This window comes from Pygoscelis adeliae, unplaced genomic scaffold, assembly GCF_000699105.1.
Source record: "Pygoscelis adeliae isolate BGI_AS28 unplaced genomic scaffold, ASM69910v1 Scaffold26, whole genome shotgun sequence".
NCBI lineage: Eukaryota > Metazoa > Chordata > Aves > Sphenisciformes > Spheniscidae > Pygoscelis > Pygoscelis adeliae.
The window spans coordinates 5,977,322-5,986,015 of NW_008825104.1; the positions used below are offsets into that span (position 1 = coordinate 5,977,322).

Sequence of the window (8,694 nt, forward strand, 5' to 3'; positions counted from 1 at the left end):
TACTCCTTGGGGATCATTACATTTCTTGCATGGCTGAAATCTCTTAGCCTTCAGGCTTTTGTAGGCCTTTGCGCAAAGATCCTCCGTAGAAATGTAGTGGTGTTTCTGCTTAATTATACAAACATCCTCTGTAAAGTGTATTTCTTTCCCTTGCAAGTTCAACCTCATCATAGGTCTAAATTTGCAGATAGAGGCAAGTACATTATAATGGCAATGACTGATAGATGAAGATTTCTTGGGTTCAGAGTGTTCCCTAATGTAGGCCATTTTTCATCATCTAGAGTTGCCTGATAATGATGTCATTTCCATTGCTTGAATGTTGAAGCAGCAGCCACATATCATGGAGCTAAAATGACTGTTTATAGGGCAGCTAAATTGTGTTGTTATCAGTTCAGGGCAGTGTTTGCTTTGCTTCTGGGGACAAAACGGCAATTGGACTTTCCTAAAACTCATCAAACAGGATGAGAATGCCAAGAATACAAATCTGCACTGTAGTCAAGCTGGATGGAAAAAAGGGAGAGAAGAAAAAAGGAGAGCTATTTTTGTGTGGAGATGTGATGACCATCAGATAAAAATGACAAAGTTGTACTTGTCAGAAAATAAGTCACATTGCTGATCACCGGATAACTTTGATGTAATATTCCACAATCATTTAACTGAGATTTCATGGCAAGATTAATGGTGAAGTTTTTAAAACATGCATGAAGAAGAGCTTTCTTCTAATATCCAGCTGTCAGACAGCCCTTATCTGGGGCTTATGTTGATTGATTATGATTGGCATTGAACTAGAACATGACCTCTAAATAGAAAAGAAAATTATGCAGATTTGAAAGTGAACCATCAAGCTTTTGGGTCTTTCCTAAATATTTCAAAACCTGTATAGGGCCTCATATGGTTATATATACATATGTACCCTATATGCATACATGTCTTTGCAGACTCAGCCCCGTTAACACATGAAAAATCATCAAGAAAAAACCTCACCCAACCTCTCTGTCTTCTATATCACAAAATACTGTGAATTAGGTTTAATACATCATTTCCAACATACAGGACTCACATTGGAATGAGCTGTTTATGAGATACTATGTGATCATAAGCAGTGCACAGATTTTGAGTGAAAGCAGGCCAATTTCCTTTGAAAAAAAATGCTAGTTTCTAGTGTATGACATTGGATGAATTGTTATACATACTTTGGGATGGATGGTGACTGTAAATCTCACTTTGGACACTTCATGAGATATTTGCAGCATATTTTAAATTAGCTTAGTGGTGCCAATGCTTCTCTAGTGCTTACCGCCTTCCTCGTGTTTTCGTGGGGGACTTCGACTACGATGAAGAAAAGTGTGGGTGGTGCTGGCCAGCCATGGTGCCTTCCAGGCTGCAGCCAATTGGAGACACCCTTTTGCCCAAGAGCCTCTCTTCTGCAGCTAAACACTGAAGAAATGTAACAGGACTTTCCAATTTTGGCCTCCGTTAATTCCCCCTGCAAATCGAGGAGGTTCACAGCACTGTTATGTATTCGACCTGATCAGCCACTGAAACCAGATTAGGAGTAGCTAGGCATATGGAAAGTGGCTGGGAGATGCTAAGCTCAGCCATGGCAGCTCTAAAGATCACCTTGTCCCGAGCAAAGTGATCAGGTCAAGTAGAAGGTGCTATCTACCTTTGTGTTGTATTTCTTCGTACAGCACAGCCATGGAGCTCTGGCTGAGGCTGATGCTGTGTACAGGTCACAGCATGCCCGCAAGTTGGTGGGACCAACATGCACGGGTTCCACCTTACCAACACTGCATTTCTATTTGTGCACTGTCCTCTCCGTGTTTTGTCTAAAATAGACTTTTTTTTACCCTTCTTCAGACCCATCATGTAATATTATGCAACTTGCTTGGCCCTGGGGTGAGGTCCTGCACCATTAAGTTGATCCTTTAACTGAAAGTCATAGCCAGATGAGAAAGATGAAACAGGATACAAACAGGCCTGCCCTGTCTCTCTGAGGAGCTGGCTTGGTACCCCAAGAAGTGAAAACAAGGGTGCGCTCCCTCACCACGGAGTGAGGCTTCGGGCGCCTCCAAGCCCATGGCTGAGGTGAACTGGGATACAGATGGCAGATGCACTTCTGAAGGGTGGCCATGCCTCATCCATCACATCTGTGTTTGAAAAACCCACTCATGCAACTACTGAAAAAAGAAAAAACAAGTGCCAAATCAATGCATGAATGATCCCCTCTCACTAAAACGGGAGGGACAATCAAAGTGGAACATGACAGCATTCAAAATGTGAAATTAATTTGCATTTAGTTGTAAAGAAAAACCACCACGGCAATGTCCCATCAGGTGGCCAGTGGTTTATTTCATAAAGATACCCTCGGGTTCATAGTGGGCTGAGAAATGCCGCATGGTGACTGTGCTTCTTCCCTAACTTGCTTCACGCTCCCGTGCTGCAGCTGGCCAACACAGAACTCTGTGGCACATGGAGAACATTTTGCAAGAAGGTACCTATCTTAAAGAAATAGACTGTGTTTTCCTGTGAAATTCCATTCCCTGCTCACTCCTCACCTTCTTCCAGTGGCCAGTTACAGAAAGGGGAGAGGAAATGGAGAAGCAGCAGAAATATTTCCCTGCTTTCTCCCCCCCCAAAAAAGGCAGGACTAATGAAAGCAGATTTCTCCCAGCCTTTTAAAACTCTTGTTTCTTTTCTCAGGCACAGTGGGTTTGGGGGCACCCGTTTTCTTTCCTTCCCATAATAAACCCTGAAATTCTTAAAAGGTCAGATTTAAAACAAGATTTGTCAGTCCAACAAAATTTTTAGGGAAAGTTTTCAAAACAGACAAGAATGTATTCATTGTCTCTTCTTTCTCCTGGATCTTATTCAGGTTTCTTATTTGCATCTTGATCTTATTCGATCTAAGTACAAAAGAGGGTATAAAAGAGGGCTGATAAGACTTTAGGATTTGTAGCTGAATGAGTAGCATGTAGGTGGGAGATACTGCCAAGAGCTTGATTTTCAAAATGGAATGTAAAGGGAATGGAGGCGGAGCCCTGACACTTCTTCATGATTCTGGGAGTGGAGGCTGTGCTGCAGATTAGATTACTTACACGTGGGGACACAGGTAAAGGTGGCACAATTCAGATCTAAATGACTGAGCTTTATAAATTTTGACGTGGATAAGTATGCTCCTGCCATTCACTCTCAACAGTTTTATATATCATATTTTAGGCTTTTGGAATTGTGTGAAAGAATCTGACTTGAAAAATTAAGTAATGTTCAATTGTTGTGGTTTAACCCAGCAGGCACCTAAACACCACACAGCCATTTGCTCGCTCTCTGCCCTGCTACAGTGGGATGGGGGAGAGAATCAGGGGGAAAAAAAAGTGAGATTTTTGACTTGAGATAAAGACAGTTTAATAGAACAGAAAAGGAAAGTATAATAATAATAATAATAATAATAATAATAATAATGATGATGATAATAATAATAATAATAATAATAATAATAATAATAATAATAATAATAATAATAATAATAATAATAATAATAATAATAATAATAATAATAATAATAATAATAATAATAATAATAATAATATGACGTCACATGGTATGGAATGTCCCTTTGGCCAGTTTGGGTCAGCTGTCCTGGCTGTGCCCCCTCCCAGCTTCTTGTGCACCTCCAGCCTTCTCAGTCGGTAGAGCATGGGAAGCTGAAAAGTCCTCGACTAGTGTAAGCACTACCTAGCGACAACTAAAACATCGCTGTGTTATCAACATTATTCTCATACTAAATCCAACACACAGCACGATACCAGCTACTAGGAAAAAAAATTAACTCTATCCCAGCTGAAACCAAGGCATCAATCATTTAAAATAAAATGGAAAAAAACTGCTTTTTTTTAGTTAAATATCTAGAGACCAGAGTCACATTATGTCTGCAATCTGGGAAAACATGAAAATAATAGTAAACATCTCTTTACAGCAATATCTGCAGTTTACTTTGGAATATTGTAAACAATGTTGTTGCAACAAGGGTGTCATGAATTTTAGTGGCACAGGGAAGCATGATAGCACAGATTTATTTCAAGTCTATTATAGCATAGAGTCTTATAACAAGAGCAGAATGTATTTATGTCATACTCAAAATGTCACCTCAGTCACAGACAAGACTGATGAGGAAAAATGATTAGACACAGAGATTTGATTTATCTTTCTTTTCCAGAATGGGCACTTTTGATGATCTCCCTTTAGGTTGCAATGCTTAAAACCCAAATTTCCAGCCACCACTGGAGCACAAAGCAGATGAGCCTCCATTTGCATCATTTTCCTTTCTTTTTTTACCCAACTGCTGGAAATCATTAAAGCCTCACTAGTAAAACAAAATCTTTTGGTCCTATTTTCTTGTAGTGGAAGCTGAAAAATACCCCCGGCACAAGACATTACCACATTTGGCCTAAACATGGAAACAAATCCTCTTACCCTCAGCCCTACAGACGAGAGGTTTTGTGTGAGGGTCTCCCCCAGCCCAGCTCCTCCTCCTGCATCCTTGTCCTGCATCACTGTGAGCAGCTAACACCACTGCCAAGGCCTATAATGTAGACACTGTATTCCTAGGGAATTTAAGGAACTTCAGAGCAGCCTTCAGAGGTATTAATCTGCTATCAGCACTCATTACAGTCACCAAGGAAGTTCAAAGGTCCCAAACCCCAACATATTGCCATCTTATTTGATAAAACTTTGGCAAATTTTTGAGGGTTGATGTACAAATAAAAAGATTGTGAGTGTTCCTACAGGTGACCCTACAGGTGACATTCAGCCACTGCTATTTTTCGGTGATGTAATTGTTATTGGCAAATTATTCTCAGAATTTTATAAAAGTTGAAAACAAAACAGCTGTAGTTTATGTTATGCTCTTTAGTGGAAAAAAAGAAAGCAAATGAAAATTTTACTTTCCTTGTATTTGCTTAATTCAGAGCATGTGGCATTTAATGAATTTGTCCAATTTTAAGATCAGAACTGAGTTGGTTTGGGTAGCAAAAAAACCCCTCACACCCCAAATTCCAAACCAAATGACCAGATATTTAATCCAAAACCAGGCTATTGCAACTAGCTGGATTTACCTTGTACAACTTTGTATGTGCATTTTTTCTTTCCAGAAGAGACTGTACACAATCCTTTGAATGTTACTGGATGCCCTGTTCCTAGCATGAGAAATCTTTTGTCTTTTCTGAAGAGCTGTTTTGCCAATATGTCCTGGACCGGGTTGCAGTGGTTGGCCTCAAGATTCCTGCTTAGGCACCAAAATTGCACAGATTCTGTACTGCCCACTGCTTCCTAGGTAGGTGAAACACGCACCCCCCCCCCCCACGTTTTTTAGTGAAAAAAGTTTTTTAGTGACTGACAGTTTTAGGTGGGGGGAAAAAGTCAAGCTGCAATAATTTGATGTCATGCTTTTGACATCACTAATGAACTCATAGCATGGGAAATGCTTATATCTAGCTCCCGTCCAGCTTCTCCCATTTACGTTGCATCCCATGTGCAGGTTCACTAACCACAGGGTATCAGCCAGAGAAAACGCTCTCCCATAATTTAAAGTACAAGTACACTAACAGAGTTTCAGAGCAATAGAAAAGGAGCTTCTATTCATCACTCATCAACGTCTTCCTGCTGTTCGGAGACTAAACATGCACAAAAACTGTAGGAGGTTGTTATGTTCCTGTTAGCAACTGCTGTACAGAAAAAGAAAATCCTGTCGTGAATTGTGCAGGCTGTCAAACTCAGAAACATCGCACGACTCTGACAGCCCTCTTCTGCATTAAATTTAAACATCTACAGCCATGTAGTTCAGAAGGTGCAGTGGTAACAGCAGCTCAGGAGCCAAAAATGTAGACCCAAGCATTACTATCAACATAGCCACATGGCACAGACGTAATGTATTGTAATATTCCTGCTCTATGTCATCCATGCACTGGGTTAAACACCTGCTATTGCTTTACGGATTTTGCAAATCTGACTAGGAACCTTTACGTTTGGTTATGTTTTTCTGATTTTTTTTGAATTATATAGTACTAAAAGCATTGTGTGTCTTTCTTCCTTTGATTTCATTTTGAAAATTTGATCTCCCTTTCATAATAGCCCTACTAAAGCACAGATTTCTTGGGAGTTTAGAGTCCCTTCAGAGGGTAAATCACCCTGACACAGAGGCTGTTTCTCAACACGTCACCGCCTCACTACACAATGAATCTCACGGAGAAGTGCAAATGCACCAGCTGGCCAGTGTTTACGCACAAACCTTTGAGCGACCTGGGGACCAGGTTATTTAAGACTCTGTGCCTACATGAGTGTTCCTATGTCTGTATTGGTAGGCACTGGATCACTTCAGAGTCACAGATCTGGCTGCGTATCTCAGTAGCTCTCTGACTCCTTCCCTGGCACGCACCAGCTCCTCTGGCAGCCCAGAAAGGACAGGGAGCGTGTAGGCTGGGTGGGAGCCATACATAGTTTGGACAACTGAAGACTCAAGCTCAAGTCAAGACAGGAAGAGTGCTGGCAAGCACCTCTCTGCACCCCATCACTGACCTTGGGCTCACTCCTTCCCTGGTGTCCCAGCCTTCAGACCTCCGGAGAGCCTGCAAAACCCATCTTCTCTCCTGTGCATGCAGGAGGAGGCAGGTGAATGGAAAAGGTTATGTTGCTTTTGGTAGAGTGTTATGGAGATGCTGTGTTTGTTACAGGTATGTGTAGTTGAGTGTATCTGTCATCACGGTACTGGGAGTTTTTCTTCTCAGTTGCACATGTCATTAGAAATATGGCTGGAGAATTCGGATCTTTTTCCCACACATGTGCCAGTGAAGAGCAGCATTCTTTCTGTGTCATTGAAAGGAGTTACTTCTTCTTTTGCAGAGCTTTGTCTAATTCTGTAGAGCAGGGTCAGGAGGAGATAGATAGAAAAGGTGCTCAGGTGGATTTTTCCAAAACTTTAGTCTCTTTCGTCTAGTGGTGACAACATAAGGCAGCTTCCTAAAACGAGACAGAGCTTCCTGCCTGCTGGTGCCTGGTGCAGTTAGCAATAATAGAAGCAGAGAACCTGAACTGGCAGGTGCAAGCAAACACATTTGCTTGTCTATTTGATCTAAACAGGCTTGAGAGAAAGGAGCATCCTCACTGCTCCAGACTCCTCTCGGTTCACTAAAAGGCTGATGAGATAAAATTTCAGGGTAGTCTAAAAGGTTCTCTAATGCTACAGCCAAAGGCCACATGGGTTAAAATGTGCAGTGGGAAAACCAGAAAGAAATTGTGTAGCAGAGAAGGGAGGAGTGAGAGATGTGCAGTGCCTTGGAGGAGACACAACTAAGTCCAAATTTAATGCAGCTCAAAGAGAACAGCAGGTTGAATTATACATTCCTGAAGGTCTCTATGTACAGCAGGATGCACATGTTTCTTCTGTGCAGCATATAATACAGTCTCCAAACTAGGAAACATTCATTTTTACAAGGGCAGCAGAGGTCCAAACTTATGGTCTTCCCATGGGTATGCTGTAAAATTTGTAAGCCTGGATAATTGGCATTGCCAGGGAAGGTCATGAAAGGGCGATCACTCTGTATTGTACCAGGGGATTTAAGACTCATATTCATTCTGAACTATGATGATGATGATGATGATGATGATGATGATGATGATGATGATGATGATAATAATGCTCTTTTGAGACAATGGTGCTAGCAATTTTGTTTTGCTTTTTGCTGGGAGAAGTTTTTAATAGACCACAGCTATGTAAATGTGGGACCACATCAGCTACTTTCAAAGTTTTCAGGTAAGGTATGTTTGCATTCCCAGTTAAGTGTTATGACAATGCTCTTTTGTAGAGTAATTTTTGGGTTAAACTTTTCACAAACTTTGTATCCAACAGCAGTTTTAATGCTGTTGCCTGGTATTATTGTGAATTTCTAAGCAACTCATTTGGTTGCACAGTTGCTTGTGCCAAATGCAAACCTTTGATGTCTAGGTGGCTGCTAACATTGAAGGTACCAGGATAAAGTATCTTCAAGAATACCGGATGTGTTATTAGGGATGGCTTCCAAAACCCTGCAAGTGATAGTCTAAATGCACAAGAACTATAGGTGAATGAACCGTGAGGAAAATAAGACACACATACAACAAAGTATCTGACTGAGATTTAGAGTGGAACATTCAAAACTCTGACAACTTAATCCAGTGCACATCCTGGTAGTCACAGACCTACGTGGGAATGTTAGTGTTTATTTTCCTACTAAGATTATGCTTATTTGGAGCGGAGGGAAATGTTCTGACTAACGTATGAAATAGCGTGATCCAGATACACTGCAAAGCGTTTTAAAAAAGCTTTAGCTGGAGTGCTTCGTCCACCTGATCTCCTCAATGGCAGCGATTTTGACTAAGAGGAAAGATTTGGAAGTCCAGTAGCCATAATGGAAACAGTCTCTCTTTGTGAACTTGACTATTGATATTAAGGAAGATACTCTGTTAAAAATGCAACCTTACCAAAGGTAGCTTAAAATCAGTCTCTCTCCAAATTCTGCAGGGAGATGGAAGAAATCTCATTAGAAATTGTGAGAAGTTTCCCAGTACTGCCTTTTTAGCAATAAGAGTTTAGATATTGGTCAATAGGGTTTCTTGGGTTTGGGGATTAAAAAAACCCAAAAAACTCTTTTCCCTCTTTCC

The 8,694-nt window shown here is 40.9% G+C and overlaps 1 long non-coding RNA gene across 1 annotated transcript in view; it reads left to right on the forward strand.

Moving 5' to 3' along the window:
• Positions 1-6,464: 6,464 nt before the first annotated feature.
• LOC103919716 overlaps positions 6,465-8,694 on the forward strand; it is a 2,462-nt gene continuing 232 nt past the window's right edge. The window contains exons 1-2 of the long non-coding RNA XR_663758.1: positions 6,465-6,728; positions 7,747-7,807. This is a non-coding gene — a long non-coding RNA (uncharacterized LOC103919716). The remainder of the gene's footprint in view (positions 6,729-7,746; positions 7,808-8,694) is intronic.